Raw genomic sequence first — 14378 nt, forward strand, 5'->3', positions numbered from 1 at the left:
GTGTTCCCAGTAGTGGGGAATCTTGGTCAAGAAAATACATGTTCAGCTCTGACACGTAAAGAATGTAGAAATTACCAATCTCTTCCTCACAGAGAGAAAAATTGGAAAATTGAAAACCAGTGACTTCTCTTGGACCTCTCAGAGAATTGAGGTCAAACAGCAACCACTCCAAAACCTGAAGAGATGGACACAGCCAGAGATACAGCACTTGATACTTATTTACCTGGAGCAAGGGCTGCTGGGTACCTTGAATAAGAACACTTAACTGGTAATTTTGATGGATTGCCGGACATTGAGTATGGACTAATGTGAAAGTGAGAAACTTCTATAGGTCACAGTCATGAGCAGGGGCGGGGTGGAGGTGGGAATGGAGCACACTTTCCCTCCAGCAATGCCAGCAGGTTCTCACAGGATGGATCTGAGGATCCCAGAAAGATACCCCTACGACCGTGGCAGGAACAGGAGAACAGTCTGCTACTTCTAACAGCCTAATACTTCTAACAAAGGCCTACTCTGCAGTAGAAGGCTTTGGTATAATGCTGCAAGCTTGCCCCAACTAGAGAAGGGAATTCCACTTCACTCTAGCTCAATCCAGCCTTCCTGTGTCACCTACAAGAGGAAAAAAACCTCCATAGTCACCAGGGGAAAGGATATGAACAAAATAGATAGTGAATACCTCAGCAGGAAGAACAGGAGGAGCACTGGGAGGAGAGCTGTACCCATCGACGAGGCCCAGAAACACTTGTGAAAGCCATACTCCCAAGACGAGCCCACTAAAAGACCAAGACTTAGAAGATTTTAGAATGCTCCCCCTCTTCCACATCCTACAGCACATCGATAAATCCTACAGTTTAATAGCAGTGGAATACAGCTGAAAAGGCTGCAGAACACAGACTGAGAAGTGATCCCCCCCAAAAAGTCCCAAAACCAAAAAAAAAAAGACACTGAAGGAATTTGAAGTCTCATACATATAGCTACAAGAAGCATCAAATACAGTCCCAACTCCCAGCAAGAGTAACATAAGTCTTCACACTAAAGACCTGTTTGTCTTGGTACCTATTACTCAATAATATATCCAGCTTTCAGGAAGAAAAAAATTAGAAGGCATACCAAAAGGCAAGAAAAAGCAGAGCCCTGGGAGACAAAGCAATCACCAGATCTGGACTCAGACATGACACAGATGTTAGTATTATCAGATAGGCAATTTTAAAAAGCTGTAAAGGGATGTGATGGAAAAAGTCTACAACATGAAAGACCAGATAGGTAATGCCCATAGAGAGATGGAAACTAAGAAAGAATCAGAATGAAATGCTAGAAATAAGACACAGTGACAGAAATGAAGAATGCTTTTGATGGGTGAATCAGTAGACTTGAAACAGCCGAGGAAAGAATGGGTGAGCTTCGGTATTGGCCTATTTTATTTTTTCTTTATACATCTGAATTACATATGTTACTTTTTTTTCCAGCTTTATTGAGATCAGAATTGACAAAAAAAATTGTGTAAGTTTAAGGAGTATGACATGGTAATTTGAAATACATATACATTGGGAAATGGTCACCACAATAAAGTTAGTCAACACATCCATGACCTCTTACAACCACCATTCCTTTCTTTTTTCCTTTTCTTTGGTTTTTTGTTTTGTTTTGAGAACATTTAACATTCTACTCTCTCAGCAACTTTGAATTATATAATTACACTGTATTGTTAACTATAGTCACCAAGCTGTATGTGGAATTGACTCATAACTGGAACTTTGGACCCTTTGGTCACCATCAGCTATTTTCCCCATCCCCTAGCCCTTGGAAACCACCAATGTACTCTCTGTTATTTCAGATTCCACATATAAGTGAGATCATACAGTATTTGTCTTTCTCTGACAAATGTCAGTTAGCATAATGCTCTCAAGTTTCAACCATGTCACAAAAGGCAGGATTTTCTCTTTTTTATGGCTGAATAATATTCTATTATCACATCAAATGTACAGCTACACACAGAGCAATTCCCTTTGAAGTCGAGAAACTAGTGAGCAACTCCTTTACATCAGGCAAATAAGAACATACATTGAAACCATTAGGAAAGGCTGAGGCCCCCTGGCCCGGCCATAAACCCCATCCCTAGTACAGCACCATACAATCAGAAACTCCCAACTCCCAACTTCATAGCAGTAAAGGATTTGGACCCCATATTTAGTGTCCCAAATTTTAAGACTTCTACCCAAAGGGAAAGGCCCCCCAAACACCTAATTCTGAAAGCCAACAAGGCTGGTAAATGACTACATATAGCAAACAAAGAAGCAGTTGTTCATACGCATACACTTGTCCTGGCTATCCCTCCAGGGCTCAGTGCAGAGGGAGCTGGCCAAAATGACCCATCTCACAGTTTCTTGCCAAAAGACATATTATGTACTTTACAAGCTGCTGCCTGAGAATCCAATCTTACAAGGTATATTTCTGGGAGTTTGTCCATTTCATCCAGGTTGTCCAATTTATTACCATGTAGTTGTTCAGAGTAGTCTCTGACAATCTTCTGTGCTTCTGTGGTGTCAATTGTAATCTCTTCTTCCATTTATAATTCCATTTGAGTCCTCTCTTTTTTTCTTGGTTAGTCTAGTTAAAGGTTTGTCAATTTTTGTTTGTTTTCAAAGAACCAGCTCTTAGTTTTGTTGATTTTTTCCTACTGTCTTTCTAATCTCTATTTCATTTGTTTCTGCTCTAATGTTTACCATTTCCTTCTTTCCACTAACTTTGGGCTTTGTTCTTCTTTCTCTAATTCTTTGAAGCATAAAGTTAGATTGTTTGAGATCTTTCTTTTTCTTAATGTAGTCTTTAAGAAACAATTTATACACTATATGCTGTACACGTCTCTCTTAGAACTGCTTTTGCTGCATCCCATAAGTTTTGGTATGTTAATTTCTATTTTCGCTTGTCTCAAGATATTTCTTTCTTTTTTTACTCATTAGTTGCTCAGAAATGTGTTGCTTAATTTCCAAATAGTTGTGAATTTTCTAGTTTTTCTCATGTTACTGATTTCTACTTTCATACCATTACAGTCAGAAAAAATACTTGATATGATTTCAACATTCCTAAATTTATTAATGATTGCTTTGTGGCTGAACATATAATCTCTCCTGGAGAATGTTCCATGTGTGCTTGAGAAGAATGTGCACCTGGATGTGCTACTGGATGGACTGTTCTGTATATATTGTTAGGTCCATTTGTTCTACAGCATTATTCAGGTCTATCGTTTCCTTACCGATTTTCTGTTTGGATGATCTATCCACAGTGATTATGGTCAAAGTGAGGCAAGTTGCTGACCATCAAACCCAGACTGAGGCATCAGGAGATAGAGCCTACTTCCTAATAGAAGGAATTCTATTTTTTTATTTTTATTTTTTAAGATTTTATTTATTTATTTGAGAAAGAGAGAGAGCACAAGCTGGGTGAGGGACAGAGGAAGAGGGAGAGGCAGACTCCCTGCTGAGCAGGGAGCCTGATGTGGGGCTCTATCCCAGGACCCGAAGATCATGACCAGAGCCAAAGCTTAACCGACTGAGCCACCCAGGCGCCCTCTATTTTTATTTATTTATTTTTTAAGGATTTATTTATTTACTTGAGAGAGAGAGAGTGAGAACATGGGGGGAGGAGGGGAGGTAATGAGGAGCAGAGGGAGAAAGAATCCTAAGCAGACTCTGCACTCAGTGGGGAGCCCAACATGGGGCTCAGTCTCATAACCCTGAGATCAGGACCCAAGCCAAAACCAAGAGTTCCACACTTCACCCACTGCGCCAGCCAGGAGCCCCGAAGGAATTCTATTTTTAATCTACTGTATTTGTTGATATGTCTCGGCTTGGGATTTGGAGAAGCTGGAAAAAGATCTGTTTGAGGGTCGTTATTATAATTATTATGCATTTTGCACTTTGGGCCAGTTAGCCAACCTCTCTGTGCCTTAGCTTTCTTACTGCTGGGAGTATTGTGAATATTACAACAACTAATACAAGTACCATATTTAGGGGAGTAGCTGGCTAACGTAAGATCTCTAAATGTTGTTGATGATGATGACGACGACGACTGATTTAGCAATTAAGACATTTGTATTTTAGCTTCAACTTTGTCACAAACTAAGTAAGTAACATTTTTCAAATCATCGGACCCTGCCAAGCTAATTTATTTGACTATGAACTAAGGGGTTTATAATAGACTGCCTCTATGGTTCTTCTAATTCTGTAGCTGCCAGATGTACTGATGTTTAGCTTAGAAGAAGAAATATTTTACATAGAAGAAATATATGCCATATTTATGATAAATATAGGTATTTAGGGCTTTGGGAACAATTGGCTACAAAATCATAACGCAGAAGTCTTTTAAATTTCTTTGTACATCAATGAACTTGAGAAGTAGGTACTCTTGATTAGACTCTATAGTTTTGTTTTTTGTTTTTAAAGATTTTATTTATTTATTCGACAGAGATAGAGACAGCCAGCGAGAGAGGGAACACAAGCAGGGGGAGTGGGAGAGGAAGAAGCAAGCTCATAGCAGAAGAGCCTGATGTGGGGCTCGATCCCATAATGCCGGGATCACGCCCTGAGCCGAAGGCAGACGCTTAACCGCTGTGCCACCCAGGCGCCCCGAGACTCTATAGTTTTTGAAAGAGAACAGCTATCAATAAAGTAACTCTCTGTGAGGACCATTTACATTTTTTTCCACTTAACAATGAAGGGCCTGTCATGTTCAAGACATTGTGATAGTCCCTGAAGAAAAAAAGATAAACAAGATCCAAGTCCACCACCTAGGCTGGCAGACAAATACAGGGGAATAGGATGAGAGGTAAATAAACAGAAACCAGGTCACAAGGTCTCGTGAGTTACATTAAGGATTTTTAACTTTGTTCTCAGAATAAAGGTAGAGAGAGTGCTTTAAAGGGGTTGAAACAGGAGAAGCTTTTCAAGAGGAGGTGATACTTGAGCTGGGCCTGAAGGACTTCAGAACGTGTCATTGGTGTCAAAGGATAATAGCAGAGAAGTGGGGTTAGCATAGTGTGTTTAGAGAGTGGCAGAGGTCTGTGTATACAGGACCTGCAGGATCCAGGGGGAAATGGTGAGAAAGGAGACTGGAAGTTGAGGACCCAACGAGGAGTGACTTCTCAAGAAAATGCTGGATCCCTGTGTCGACTTTGAAATACCCAATGTCTTTCGAATCCAGTCTATTATATGAACAGCTTGCTTGCTGACTTTGTGCTCGCTCTTCCCTTTGTAAGAACTTTCAGGGATGCCAGACTGCGCACGGGATACGGTAAACACTTCCCAGCCCAAGCGTCATCACTTTGCTTTGTATCCTCCTCCGCAGAGGAAACTAGCAGAGAGCGCAGCGCTAAGCTTCCTCTCTTTAGGCCATCCTCGCCAAGTAAGCTTTGAAAGCCCAGGCTTCTTTCATAGCCCTGAGTATTTATGGGGTGTTTATTGGTTTAGTGTGTATCTGTAAGTTCCCACAAGTCAGAAAGCCTAGCTGTCTTGTTGGCATCCCCCTGGAGCCTGGAGGACTGATTCCCCCCACGGCTGGGAGGATGGTCCGCAGACAAGCCTCGGCTGTCAGCGCTCCGCAGCATTGCTTCAGCTAAAACAGCTGCTTCATCCAAGGGCACCCGCTTCCCAGGGATAGCCTATATCCTAGTAGTAGCTAGACAGAGGATACAGGGCCTTTGTGCCAGTAAGAAGCAACACTGAGGAGCCACGCTAGCTTCAGAGCTCCCTGTGGGGTCGGCTGAAGCCTTTGCTGAGACTGCCCCTCTCCCTCTTCTGCCTACTCCTCCTTTCCCCCTTTCCCTTCTAGAAGCATTATCCCCGGAGCACGCACTCATAAACCTCCTGGGCACTGGCCTCCTCTTAGAGTCTGCTTCTCTGTGAAATATTTCCCTTGTGAATAAACGAATGAATAAACAGAATACACCTTATGCCAATGTGGGACGAGAGCTGGGTAAAGTAATTACTGTTACCTGAATCGTTCATTATTTCTCATTATTTAAAGTGCCAGGTGTGACTATTGTGAAGTCTTAATACTCTCTGTTAAATTCTCCGGTGTCTTTTGTTTGTTTACTACGTACTGCTATGAATCCCTTTCTCCAAGTCTGAAAGTGCTGGTTAGGAATGTCACCTTCCCCTACCGATCATCCTAGTTCTTATGTTCCATAGATGAGAGAAATCATACGATAGTTGTCTTTCTCTGCTTGACTTATTTCACTTAGCATTACCTCCTCCAGTGCCGTCCATGTTGCAGCAAATGTTGAGAATTCGTTCTTTCTGATGGCTGAGTAATATTCCATTGTATATATGGACCACAACTTCTTAATCCAGTCATCTGTTGAAGGGCATCTCGGCTCCTTCCACATGGTGACTAACATAATATAATAAAAAATCATTAAATAAAAATAAATAAATAAATAAAGTGTGCAAAACTCTTAAAAAAAAAAAAAAAAAAAAGGAATGTCACCTTCCACGACCTGCTGTGCTTTGTCTGCCTGAACTGGTAGGGGAAAGTCCTACTACTAAAAATACTACTAACGTATTTTGGTTTGCCCGTGCTTCATTGATGATATTCCTAATGCAGGACTATTGCATGCGCTTGAAATTTTAAAGATGAATTAGATGCAGTATTAAGTATTTGTATGCTGAGAAAAATACCTCATGTATTTTTAAAAAATCTCAGTGGTTAACATTTTGACCACTGGGTGTCATCACAGAGCTAATTTAAAAAAAGATGGCGCTTTAACCAGCTGATTGGAAGCAACTAATGGAGTCTAATAAGGTTTAATAACATATTCTCACCGTTCAACCTTCATACTTTGAACATTAATATCCACTAGAGGAAATTCTTTGTAAAATACAATTTCAGTATTTTTTAGTCTTTCTTCACAACAAGTCATACAGAAATAAAGTTTCTTCTAATGATGTTTGGGTGTCTTGAGTGAATGGGGAAATGGGGGAGGAAGGCTAAGGCCTAACAAAGATCTGGAAATGGTTGAACTACTACTGTGTTAGAGGACCAGAGCTAACTAAATAGACATACTCTCAAAGCTACCCAATTCAGTCATCTGGTTACCTCAGGACATAAATATGACCTCTCTCTGTTTTGACCCCTTTGAATCCTCACAACCTCTATAAAGCAAGAACTTTTATTTCCTCCACTTTACAGATGGAGAAACTGAGGCACAGAGAGGTCAGACACGAGGTGGCAGAGAGACAGAATTCGAGACAGAGAACTCCCCAAGAATACCAGATTATACCTTTGGTGTGAAGGACTAGGCAGTGTTATCAAAGTGTGGTGATCCCTTGACCACCTTCATCAAAATTCTATATAATCATTATTAAATATAATAGTTGTTAACATATATTTTCCAGCCACAGACCTCTGGGATAAGGTCTGGGAATCAATCTGCATTTCAGTAAAATTCTGTCAAGTGACTTTTGTGCACACTAAATTTTGAGACTCCTTGAGAGACATGACATGGGGAAGGCCTCCTTCCCTGGAAGGGAAAGANNNNAGAGAGAATGGGTCTCAGAAAGTGTAGCGGGGTCCTGAGCTCAGGAACCAGCCCATATCTCTTTAACAGACCCTTCACGCACACTGGAGACCTTCTTCCTGATTGCCAGCAGGCCCCAGTGTTCCCGTCCCATGTAGCCCCCGTCCCATGTAGCCCCCGCCCCCGCAGCACGCCCCTTCATCTGAGAAGCTGACTCGGGGCTTCTCAACACTGACTACGCACTCAGAGTCACTGAGGGAAACTTTAAAATCAAACAGATGCCTGGAACTAACCCAGACCAATCAAATCCCAAGCTCTGGGTGTGGGGCCCAGAGAAGAGAGATTTTTTTGAAAAAGGTTTTTTTCAGGTTATTCTCGTGTGCAGCCGGAGTTGTTGACTCCTGGTTTTGAGCAACAGTTCTCCAAACAGAATGTTAAGCAAGTCACTTGGAGGTGAGTCTCATACAAATTCAGCAAAATATTCTTCGGGAAACTGTCTTAAATAATATGAAGGAAGGGCAGGGAAAAGAATCCCAAGGAAAAGAAAAGTGTTTATGTTAGACTGAGACCCTTCTAGGCAGCATTAAAGTATGTCTTAAAGCCCATGTGAGAGACGGAGCAGGAGGGGCCTGTCCAGGGCCAGCAAGTTCAGCCACAGTGTCTTTCTCCTCCTGCCTGACCACTCAGCCAGAGGATTGCATTTTGCAAAATATGCAGCCCAGCTGGCTACGTGGGCTCCGGGGTCACTGCCTCCAGAAGAGTTGGGTGGCAGGTGGATCCATCATGGATGAAAGACCACTGCCTCCCAGCGGCAATCCCTAGAGCTCCTTGATGGACCCCGTCCCTGATTCCACGCAGAGCTTTAGGCCCCCCGAGCTCTGCCATTGCACTTTTCTTGTGGAGTTATCACCCTCCACTTCTGGACATAACTTCCAAGGAAGCAACACCTTCTGGCTTGTTCCTCAGTATTTTCAGGGTACGAGACAGCACCAGGAGTCCATTCGAAGGAATTTCCTATCCCTCATCCATCAATATAAAAGTAGGGCACTGGGGTGCCTGGGGAGGTCAGTTAGGTGCCTGACTCTTGATTTTGGCTCAGGTCATGATCTCAGGGTCGTGAGATCGAGCCCTGCATTGGGCCGTGCTCAGCGTGGAGTCTGCTTGAGGTTCTGTCTTTCGCTCTGCCATTCCCCCGCTCATGTGTTGTCTCTCCCCCGCCCCCCAAAAATAGTGGGCTAATTCTCCTGAAGGAAACCCTTTTATGTCTGCTTAGCAGAAAGCCTGCAGTCCTGGCAGGAGGAGAGCAACAGAGATAAGGAATCCAAGTGAAACCAGGGCCCAGTGTGACCTGCGGAACGACACCCCATGTCCAAGTCCTGTTCCTTCCATCCTCTGCCCGCTGCCTGCTCCCGCACCCCACATCCTTCCCAGGGCTCAGACACCGTGCCCCCAAGGGAAGCAATTCAAAGCAAGAGAAAGGTCTGACCCACATGGGCCCTCAGGGGTCTTTTTGTACCCTCTCCTCATTTTACAGAAATAAATATTACTAGCCAAGTTCTCTTCGAATTTCGGATTGTTTGCCTCATAGCTGAGACCCAGGCCTCGGCCATACTTTAGAGAGCCGGCATCTCTGATAGAAGCTGGGAGCTTCCTCGAGCCTGCAGACGGCCACCCCTCCCCGTGTGGCTATCAAATGGGGCCTGCCCAGCGCACCGACTGCTTGTAATTCCCGCCCATCAGGCCCTTTGCTTGGCCGGCACCCCAGAAAGAGCACTGCAGCCTCATCACCCTCGGGCCTCAGTTTTGTTTGAGCTCCCTACAGGGCCCAAGGCATTCCTACTTAGGTTGCATGAATCTCAGAGGAGAAATGTGACTTCACCCCACGGGCGACAGAAGTCTTACATCCTCAGTTATAAATCAGAGGCTAAACACTCACCAAACAGGGTACAGGTGGAAGCAAAAGAAGAACAAAATGAGATATTTATTGGATTAGCTAGAACGACCTTTTAGAGCAAAATTAATATCAACATTATGCATTTGTATATTTACCTGATGGTTTAAAAAATATTTTTGCTGGAGCGAAACAACGTCTCAGGATCCTTTTCTAGCTCAGCTGTATACTACCTGGCAGGACTTAGCTGGATGCACTAATTTATTTTAACTAAAATTCTCTTTGGGCCAATGACCCAGAAGTATGCCCTCTGTCCCTCACACCTGGCCAGCTGCTGCGAGGATGCTTGGGAAAGACTGCATCTGTCTTCAGTTGTCATTTATCCAGATCCCGTAGACTAGGAGACTTGCACGAAAGGAAGGAGAATCTGAACAACTGACAACATCTAAAGACCTGTATTTTCTCCTCTCTAGTTGGGAAAACTTGATACGGTAAATTAATATAAACCCTTGAAATAAATAGCAAATTCGTGTTGAACAAAATTACACGTTCAGAAATGTACATATATGCATGTGTATCATGGACTCAGATTTGTACCCCTCTTATGAATTATAGTTTGAGGTACTCCTTATCATGCCAGGGATAAGGATAACCCAGCCAGTCAGCAATTAAGGATTAGGAAACCCTCATAACATTATACCAGTAGTCATGAAGATTTAAAGCTACCCATGATTATATTACAAATGAACAATAACAAAAAATGCCCCAAATTATTTACCCAAATCTGCTTAGTTATAGCTTAAGATTATGCTCCTTGCACTTTAGAAGGATAATAACCCAAACTGTCCTTACCTAAATGGTGTTTAGAGACATGGTGTTTCTCTGGAATTCGTTTCCTAATTATCAGCTGGATGGCTAGGTGGATAGATGACTCCTTATTATTTCTGTTTCCTGTTAGCTTTTCATCCAAAATAGTCCTAAGGGCCGTTTCCCACTTCTTCCCCTGCTAACTCCTTAGAAAATTCCATCTAGGTCTGTGTATTTAGAAAAAAGACCAATAATTCTTTTGTTCAACTAAATTAAAAATAAATAAGACCCATATGAATGTTATTTAAATGCTGCATTATTCCTCTTTGACACTGATAATGAATATTTCATAAATGTGCGAATGAGCTGCTTAAAAACAAAAAAGCATCTCTATTTTATAATCTTACACATTACAAGGAAAAATAATAACAAAGTAAGAAAAGGTAAAGAGCACACAGACATTATGCAAACCCCCACAGACCTCTCCACCAGATTTATTTACCCTATAGGTGGGTGACGGTTACAGGCTATCCTTACCATTTATAATTCATCTTTGCTTACCTTTACTTTTGAAGGAAGATGGCTAAAGTCTTTCATTATCCACCGAATGAATGAAGAGATATTGAAAAGCAAGAATCAAGAGTATTTTGTGACTGGTTTGATTTGGAACGTGGAGGGAAACCAAGGAATTAAATACGACTGTAAGCATTCATGCCCATAGGTAGAGAGCAGGTAGACAGACAGAAATGTGTTCCTTCATTCTTTAAGTCATTCATTCACTAATTCATTCTTCCATTCGACACATCTTTGTTGAACAATTTCTTGCCGGTAATACACCATCAGTGACTGAAGGAGCCACTGACAGCCTCTCTGTAAGGATACAATAAAATTGGGAGGGAAAGACTCACGTACTGTGAATAGTTAAGTAATAATAGAAGAGAATATAGGATCAGGTTGGCAAAAGAACTGACTAATGCAGACATGAAGTAATGGCGGAATACAAAAATAAGGGCCAAGTGGGGGACAGTCCTGGACCTGAGTTTTCTGGAAGGCGTAGAATTAACCTGGTCCGTGAACTCAGTTCACAGCCAGCATTTGTGAAGCACCCATTAATGAGGGCTGTGTCAGCCGTGCGTGGTGGAAAGTCCCAAAATGAACAGAACATGGGCTCTAACTGGCAAGGACTTTACAGACTAGTACAGGAGACAGACATCTACCTCATAATACAAGGCCCAAGTGAGTAAGAGCGGGAAGGGTCCCTGGAGGGCCAGGGAGGGACAAAGGAGAACAATAGGGACAGGGGACAGAGTTTTCAGAGCAGGCTTTCCTGGAGCTGGTGTTAAACCAGTTACGGGGTGGAATGCCTTTGAGGCACAAATACATGGAAGTGGAAAAAGTGCCGCCTAGGAGCCCTTAGAAGAATTGTTGGATTTAGCAGTTATTTATTGACTAGAGAGGAGGGGCAGAGAGAGAGAGAGAGAAGGAGGAAGAAGGGTGAAAAATCAGTGCCAGGGGAATCAACAGCGGAACAGCGAGAGGCAATTTGGATGAGGAAATGCATGTAAGTGATTTTGTCAGCTCCAAGGAAGTGAAAAAGCAAAGTGGGCGCGTCAGAGTTGGGGGAGGGGGTGCTGGAGATCCAGGATTTACTTTTGAAAAGGGGAAAGCTCAGGGGGCAGGGGTATTGGGGCAGTTAGCCTGCCGCAGGTCCCCAGCAACTGCTGTCATCAGGCAGACGCTCATTTCCACCGCGCTCCGGAAACCCCCTGAACTGGCTCCCCCCATTTTCTTGAACCTTTGCACTGGCCCCCAGGAAACACCGCCGCAGTCATCGGAGCTTCTTCTATGCAACCAATTACCTGGTGTCTAACAGACATTTCACACAGCACGGCCATAGCACAAGCCTTGATCCATAGCCCCCCACCCCTAAATCCCCCACTCAAATCATTCGGCTGTCAAGCCTTGCATCTGAATGCAAATGCTACCCACAGATACTCTGTTGATTAGCCAAAAATCTAGGCTTCATCTTCTATTTCTTTCTGTGTCTCACTCCTGCATTAATAGGTTAGCTGGCTCAGTATCCATATTATATCCTGAAATTGGCTGTCTCACCATTTCCTCTGCCACAACCACTGTCCACACGCTCCTCTTCTCTCACCGACGCCACTGGAATAGCCATGTATCCCTGCCTCAACCCTCGATTCCTGGGTCCATCCCCATCCACTGGTCATGCTGGGGAAAGTGGTCTGTCAGGACATCTCACTGCCCTGTGGAAAATCCCCCAGCTAGCACGAAATCTGAACTGCTCGCCGTGCCTCCAAGCCCAGGGAGCCCTCTCATCATTCGTGCTGGAACCACCACGTCAGGGTCCCCCGCCCAACGCCCCCCCCGCAAGTAGCTCCGTGGGCACTGTCTCCCACACTACCTTATGGTACCTTCTCTATGGCACCCATTGGAGCCTGCCAGATCTCAAATGTTTCCTCTAAAAAAAAAAATTATGTATTTACCCCCACTACAATGTAAGTATCTTAAGAGAAGGGGCTCTTTCAAGTTCTTCATGTATCCCTACAGTCTAAGGCCTGGCACTAGAAGGTGCTCAAAAAATATTTTTGACTGACTAGTAATAATCCAGGAATTAAGACTCTAGGTTACACCCCTAGCTTATTGACCTTGAGCAATTTTCCATCAGAACTGGATTACAATGATCCCAAAGTTACCTACAAATCTGAAATTCTATAATATACAGTCCCATGTTAGTTCTTTCCATTTTGATGATCATTTCAGTCTCGCCAGAAGATGCTACAGTCTCCTGGGGTTTGCAGCCTTCACCACCAGTCATTGTCTTCTTCCCTTGCAGGCTCATCAGGTCTCCTCCTCTTACTCTGATGGCTTTGTCATTCTCTGCACGTCTACCTCAGGGAAAGTTAAGTGTGATTTTAGCTCCAACATGAAGATGAACACTTGACCAAGATCACACCTGATTGTCTCTCTGGAATACATTTTATTTGTAACAAATATGTTTATCTAGGCGATTTATGAAAATCTCATACTTCCTGAATAGTGATAGACCTGACACAGAAGACTCCAACAGATTCGTTGCTAGAAATAAGATTCACAATACACTGAAGTACAAAGCAAAGTGTTTGCTGAGTTAACTCAAGTTAACTCACTCAACCCATCGCTTTGGCAGCCTGGAGTTAGATACTACGGCGCAGACGTAAGCATATGATGTAGGTGTTCGGAAACGGCGTATTGTCTTTTAGGTAATAACCCTGAACTAAGTTCACTGCGATTTCATTACAATGTCTTCTAGGCTAGAGCTGCAGAATAATACTCATTACAGGAGACAGAGAAAGCAGAGATTGAATTAATCCTGGAAATGCTACTGGAAGAAAGAACACGTACTCAAAATATTGGAAAAAAATCAGGAACACTTCAAGGAAAATCATACTTTTCAGAAGTGGAAAATAAGAACTTTTGTAATTTGATTGACTTTATAAAAGATAAAGAAAATACTAGAATGCCATGCCAGTGTTACTTTAATGTGAAAGAGCACCTTTTCATTCTTTGTTTTCACCAACATACTGGGTTCTGATCGTGTGGTGTTATCTACCTATTGGGTGTTCCACCCCCAGTAAGATTATGTTTGTCATTGTTATGACAATGGAGAATATTTCTGCACAGACACCAGGGAATGTTGAAATAAAAATGTTTGTTTAGAGGTCATCATGTCCAAATAGGCAGAAAATAAATTCTTCTCAGACATGTGCTATTTTAGATAATCTCTCACTGCTTTTGTTGCACATTCATGCAGTTTATAGAAACCCACAGTAATATGCTCTCTCTGAACAGAAGTTATCTCCTCACCTTATGAATATCCTGAAAGCAGATATATAATTCAGCCATTTCAAAATCACATACTTCCTTTTATTAATAATTCTCTGCCATCACCAAATACAGTAATAACAGTCTCTCATACATGACACTTTTGACACATTCATGAAGTGTCCGTTTCTCACTGAAAGAAATATCTGCTTTTCATATTGGTAAAAAAAAAAAAAATATGTATTCCCCAAGTACTGCATCTCATAAAATGGAAAGTGGTTTGGTTTCTAATAAATATTTTATTTATTTATTTGAGAGAGAGACAGCGCGAGAGAGCCAGCA

The sequence above is a fragment of the Ursus maritimus genome, unplaced genomic scaffold, assembly GCF_017311325.1.
Source record: "Ursus maritimus isolate PB19 unplaced genomic scaffold, ASM1731132v1 scaffold_26, whole genome shotgun sequence".
NCBI classification, from domain to species: Eukaryota; Metazoa; Chordata; class Mammalia; order Carnivora; family Ursidae; genus Ursus; species Ursus maritimus.